This window comes from Panthera tigris, chromosome D3, assembly GCF_018350195.1.
Source record: "Panthera tigris isolate Pti1 chromosome D3, P.tigris_Pti1_mat1.1, whole genome shotgun sequence".
Taxonomy (NCBI): Eukaryota; Metazoa; Chordata; class Mammalia; order Carnivora; family Felidae; genus Panthera; species Panthera tigris.
In genome coordinates, this window is record NC_056671.1 from 92,941,923 (window position 1) to 92,948,124 (window position 6,202).

At 53.3% G+C, this 6,202-nt stretch overlaps 1 long non-coding RNA gene across 1 annotated transcript; it reads left to right on the forward strand.

The window, feature by feature from the left end:
- LOC122232753 lies at positions 1 to 5,638 on the forward strand. The gene is made up of 3 exons (XR_006210148.1): positions 1 to 88; positions 4,918 to 5,004; positions 5,556 to 5,638. It is a non-coding gene; the product is annotated as an uncharacterized LOC122232753 (long non-coding RNA).
- The last annotated feature ends 564 nt before the right edge of the window (positions 5,639 to 6,202 follow it).

A 6,202-nucleotide genomic window follows, 5' to 3' on the forward strand; every position in this document is an offset into this window, starting at 1 on the left:
GTCGTCTTGCGTTTCAGGATGAGGCCAACCGTTGAACAACTGTGTAGAAACCATCCGTTTCGCCGTGGGCTCTTCTGAGCTGTTGATGGTGAACTTCCCTTCCCCACTGTCACCTTTGATTTTCAAGCTAGAGTTAGTTTCCTCTAGAAATGTGAAAACAATATCGAAACATTCTCACCCTTCTGAACATATAAAATGCTTTCCAAAGTTAACAATCAAACCTGGTCTAAAACCAGCTCTCCAGCGTTCGAGTGCCCAAACAGGCAAGGAATGGGGGTGCCCCCCGGCTCTGGTGGCACCTTTGGTCTCTGGCTGGCTGTCCCCTCCACCGGGCTGGCTGCAGGGGCGAGTTGGGACTCTGTGGTCCCTGGCATGCACGTGGGCTTCTCAGGGAATTGCCCACCCAAACCATTGGCATTCTTTCTTTTCCTTTTTTTTTTATATACTTATTTGGTGGGGTGGGGGGGAGGTGGCGGGGGTGGTAAGGGACAGAGGATCCAAAGCGGGGTCCACACTGACACACAGCCCGACACGGGCCTCAAACTCCCAAACCATGAGATCACAACCTGAGCCAAAGTCGGACTTTCAACCGACTGAGCCTCCCAGGCACCCTGGTGTTGTTTCTTTGAAGTGACATGTGTATGTGTGTATCTGCACATGTGGACCGGGACATACGTCCTGGAGGCGGGAGAGCCGAGGGCATCCCTGTGCATCCCCATGGAAGGAGCACAGATGTGGCCAGGGCACCAGAGTTCAGGATCTCAGGACACGGGGTCGTGGGGATGATGGCCTTGAGCTCGCAGGATGTCAGCTGCCTAGAAGTTCTGTGGGCCCAGACAGGCTTGCCCACGGCCACATGTGCCCTGGTCCCTACGCACAGTTGTCCCGGCCGGTGGGGTTGCACACCCAGCCCTCTCCGCTGCAGCCAAATCATGTCGCACAGGTAGATACAAGGACAGCTGACTCGTTCCCACAGGCCTGCTGGTGGCTGCCAGGATGGTCCAGACAGAGGGATGGCCTCAGGCTGGCACACTGTCCCTATGGCCCTTCTCTGCCAGTGTAGTGGGAGACGGTGTGTCCCCGTGCCTCACCCGGCAGCCACCAGCTTCCTGCCGCATCCCCAGGCCCTGGGCTGCCTGAGTGCTGTTTTAGGAGGTGAGAATCAACACTGCTTCATCCCACACGTTACCCAGTTACGTCCCCCCTTTTATTGCAAACACACCACTCTTAGGTTCCTGCTCTGTGCTCCAGGAACAGTCCTGTCACCAGAGGGTAGGCTCCACTGTCTGAGCACTTGCAGCTTTCCAGGGGCAGAAAATCTGTAACGGGAGAGCTGAATCTCGAGTGTCCGCTCATTGATGAGCCAGACTGGTAAGCTCTGCTCACCAATCAGAATAACCTAAAGCGTAAGGGCAAGTTTCATACACCACCCCACAGTAGAGAGAGAGGGCTTCAAGCAACAGAAGTCTGTACCAGGGAGACTTGAGGTTGATAAATATGAGCAAAGACATTTGTTCCATCCTTCTGTAACATTCTAGACTTCATCTCTCCAAGATGACTGATTGAAGATGGATGGATAGGTGGATGGATGGATGACGGAGGAACGGATGGATGGATGACAGGAGTGGATGGATGGATAGATGGATGGATGATGGAGGAATAGATGGATGGATGGATAGATGGATGGATGGATGGATGGATGGATGGATGACAGTTGGAGGAACGAATGGATTGGATGGGCGTATGGATGACAGGAGTGGATGGATGGATAAATGGATGATGGAGGAATGGATGGATGGATGGATGGATGACAGGAGTGGATGGATGGATAGATGGATGGATGAGGGAGGAATGGATGGATGGATGAATGGATAGATGGATGGATGGATGACATTTGGAGGAATGGATGGATTGGATGGGCGTATGGATGACAGGAGTGGATGGATGGATAAATGGATGATGGAGGAATGGATGGATGGATGGATGGATGGATGACAGGAGTGGATGGATGGATAGATGGATGGATGAGGGAGGAATGGATGGATGGATGAATGGATAGATGGATGGATGGATGACATTTGGAGGAATGGATGGATGGATGAAGAGATGGATGGATGGATGGATGGATGGATGACAGTTGGAGGAACGAATGGATTGGATGGACGGATGGATGACAGGAGTGGATGGATGGATAAATGGATGATGGAGGAATGGATGGATGGATGGATGGATGATGGAGGAATGGATGGATAGGTGGATGGATGGATGGATGGATGGATGGATGGATGACAGTTGGAGGAATGGATGGATAGATGGATGGATGACAGAGGAATGGGTGGATAGATGGATGGATGACAGTTGGAGGGATGGATGGATGGATGACAGGAATGGATGGATGGATGGATGGATGGCAGAGGAATGAATGGGTGGATGGATAGATGGATGGATGACGGAGGAATGGATGGATGACAGGAGTGGATGGATGGATGATGGAAAAATGGATGGATGGATGGATGGATGGATGACAGTTGGAGGAATGGATGGATGGATGGAGAGATGGATGGATGGATAAATGGATGATGGAGGAATGGATGGATGGATGGATGATGGAGGAATGGATGGATGGATGGATGGCAGAGGAATGGATGGATAGATGGATGGATGACAGTTGGAGGGATGGATGGATGGATGACAGGAGTGGATGGACGGATGGATGGATGACAGAGGAATGAATGGGTGGATGGATAGATGGATGGATGACGGAGGAATGGATGGATGGATGATGGAAAAATGGATGGATGGATGGATGACAGTTGGAGGAATGGATGGATGGATGGATGGATGGATGACAGGAGTGGATGGATGGATAGATGGATGGATGAGGGAGGAATGGATGGATGGATGAATGGATAGATGGATGGATGGATGACAGTTGGAGGAATGGATGGATGGATGGATGGATGGATGACAGAGGAATGAATGGGTGGATGGATAGATGGATGGATGACGGAGGAATGGATGGATGGATGACAGGAGTGGATGGATGGATGATGGAAAAATGGATGGATGGATGGATGACAGTTGGAGAAATGGATGGATGGATGGATGGATGACAGGAATGGATGGATGGATAGATGGATGGATGGATGACAGAGGAATGAATGGGTGGATGGATAGATGACACAGGTGGAGGATGGATGGATGGATGGACAGATGAGAGATGGTTCCTGTACTCTTGGAAGGAATAGAAATTTCAGTGAAGTTGAGTACCTGTACTCAGGAAACCTTGCTTAGCTAGGAGACATCCTTGTGTTAAGACTGCACAAGGTCATGTCACTTCACCCTGCACACCGCACACCTCCTGCCCCCTTTCCAGCAGGTTCTCTTGAGCCTAGCAGCATTTCTGCAGCTATGTGCCTCACACCCAGATTCCTGGGCCCACCTCCGAGGCTCGGGGTAGGGCTTGAGGTTTGGGGCTCCTGGATGATCCGTGTACCGCTGATGTAGCGACCAGAGCAGAGACTGTCTTTCATTGCCAGACTGGCCAGCCTGCCTCCTGACCAGGCGGGGGTGTTGGGCATTGAGCACTTCCTCAGCTTTGCAAATTGGTAACCTCCAGACTGCCTGGAGACCCTGTTGAGGTGCAGATTCTGGCTCAGTAGGGATTCGGTATTTCTAGCAGGTGCAGTGTGGCTGGGCTTGGAGCTGTGCTAAGCAGAGAGGGACCGGGCAGCTGTGAATGCCGCTAGAGGACGGGATTGAACCTGGGAAGCCTACCTTCATCACCACCCAAGGCACCCAGCCCCGTGCCCTTGCACTTGGTGGCAGCTAACAGAAAATCCACCTAATAGTTCAGTGGAAGTTTATTTGTCCCGAATAACCCAAAGCCCAGAGTTCGGGAGTTGCTGGGGTCCATTCCGTGCCACCAAAGGCCGCCGTAGTCTGTCCTCGTGCGGCCCCCTTATGACCTCAAGGTGGCTGCTACTGTCCCAGGTCGTGGCTTCATGCTCCACTCAGACGAAAGAAGGGCAGGGGCACGTGGCCTGAAGCCAACAGCCCATCTCTCTGTCAGAAAAGTGAAAGCTTTTCCGCAGACTGCACGGAGCAGACTCCCGCTTCGGTCCCCTGGACTAGCCCCGTGTTCCTCAGCCACCGCTTGCCAGAAGGGGCCGAGAAAACTGGGGGTGTATGAGAGACAGCCGAGCCGGGTACCCTGCCTGAGTTGTCCCTGACATCTGCTGGTGGAATCTTCCAGAGTACGCTCTCTGCTACCCTCGCAGGTTAGGGGAGGCTGTGTCACCCCCGTCAGACCAGAGAGACCTGTGCTCCCGCTCGTTGCTCTGACCGTGGCCACGGCCCATGCTTTCCGGGGCTTAGTTTTAGGCCCTGTGCAGTGGGGGTTAGAAACCACCTCACAATGCTTCCCTGAGCTCGTGTCTGCGGCCCACCCAGCAGGGGAACAGCTGTCACTCGCAAGCTCCCTCTGTCCAGAACGCCTCCCCCAGCTCTTCCCCGGGGGGGGCTCACTCATGTGTTTAAGACCCACCTCTCCTGGGGCGCCCGGGGGCTCAGTCGGTTGAGCATCCGACTTCGGTTCAGGTCACGATCTCACGGTTCGTGGGTTTGAGCCCCACGTCTGGCTCTGTGCTGACAGCTCAGAGCCTGGAGCCTGCTTCCGATGATTCTGTGTCTCCCTCTTTCTCTCTGCCCCCCTCCCCTACTCGTTCTGCCTCTCACAAAAATAAAAACGTTAAAAATTAAAAATGAAACAAAACAAGACCCACCCCTCCTGAAGAGGGGCTGCCGACTATTTATGAGCAGAGAACGAATGAGCTTTGTGACGCGGCTACCTTCTGAAAGCATTGGTTGGGGTACTGCACCAGTCCAGGCACAATGGATGATCTGTTTTCCTAGCAGCTTGTGTCGTGACCAGCTAAGAGAGCATGGCAGGTGTGGGGGACGGTGCCCCGAAGACCCGGGGACCCACACATCTGGACATTGGAGGTAAAGCTCAACCTTGCAAAAGGGAATGTTGGAGTTTTCCATGGGAGTTAAGTCTGATGATGCGGGGACAGGGCACAGGGGCCGCCCCTGAGCTCCGTCAGTGAAAGCAGATAGAAGCCGCTGGTTAGAAGCGGCCCTAATGGGACAGAGTCCGTGCAGGGGTCTCCCCGGGAGTCATCTGGGGGCTCGGCCCTGTCCAGCTTGGCCACCGTGTGCAGTAATCACACCGCGCTGCCCTCCCCGTCCCACTGCAGTGTCACCTGCGGCCCACCCCTCCTCCTCCGCATCTGCTGTCTGGCCCCAGCACTCTTGGTCTACACGGCAGAGGGGCTCTCAGGCCCGCTGCCGGTGACAAAGCCCAACACCGGGGGCCAGAGCTGTGCTGAGCTGGGAGGTGTGGAGGACAGGCGGCCCCCCGGAGGGTCGTGGCCTGCAGGATCCATTCGTGTCCCCGAGAGCAGCGCCCCGTGTTCTGGCTCTCCCCTTCGTGGGCAAGTCGTCTGTGTCGAAGCCAAGGTGTTGATGAACTGAAATTAGTGCCGTATATGCAGGAGGATTCTCGGAACTTGACGTTGGGGCAAACGAGGAAGAAAGCCGCTCTGCGCCAGAACTTCGCCATTTTCTGCCTCTCCTCGTGCCTCAGCAGCGCTCACGGACGGAATGCTGAGGGCTCTCCCTGCAGTCACAACTCTGTGTTCGGCTTGATACGGGGAACTGCAGATGAGGTGAGGATAACTTGAAAAGAAAAGGCATTATTGGTAAGCACGCTGGAAGCCTTGCAAATTTGAGACGCTAAATTGGAATTTTACAGGACTAATGAGTTTTTGAAAACCGTTAGCCAGGCTTGTCCAAACAGTTCTCTCCCTATTTAAGATTTTCTAAATTAGAAACTCCGAAATTTCATAGGTGTTTTCGTCCTGGAATGAACAAACAGCCAAAGTAGAAAGTGTGTTTCCATTTATTAAAGTTACATTGTATCCGCTTCCATCATGATCACAGTGTACTATTCTTACTGTAATTGATGGTCTGTCCAGAGCACTTGCTTTATTGAGACAAATTCTAGATACTGTGTAACCATCACTGCACTCAGCTGTCAAAAATAAGTGACTTCTAGGGGTGCCTGGGTGGCTCAGTCAGTTGAACGTCTGACTTCGGCTCAGGTCATGATCTCACGGTTCGAGCCCCGCGTCGGACTCTG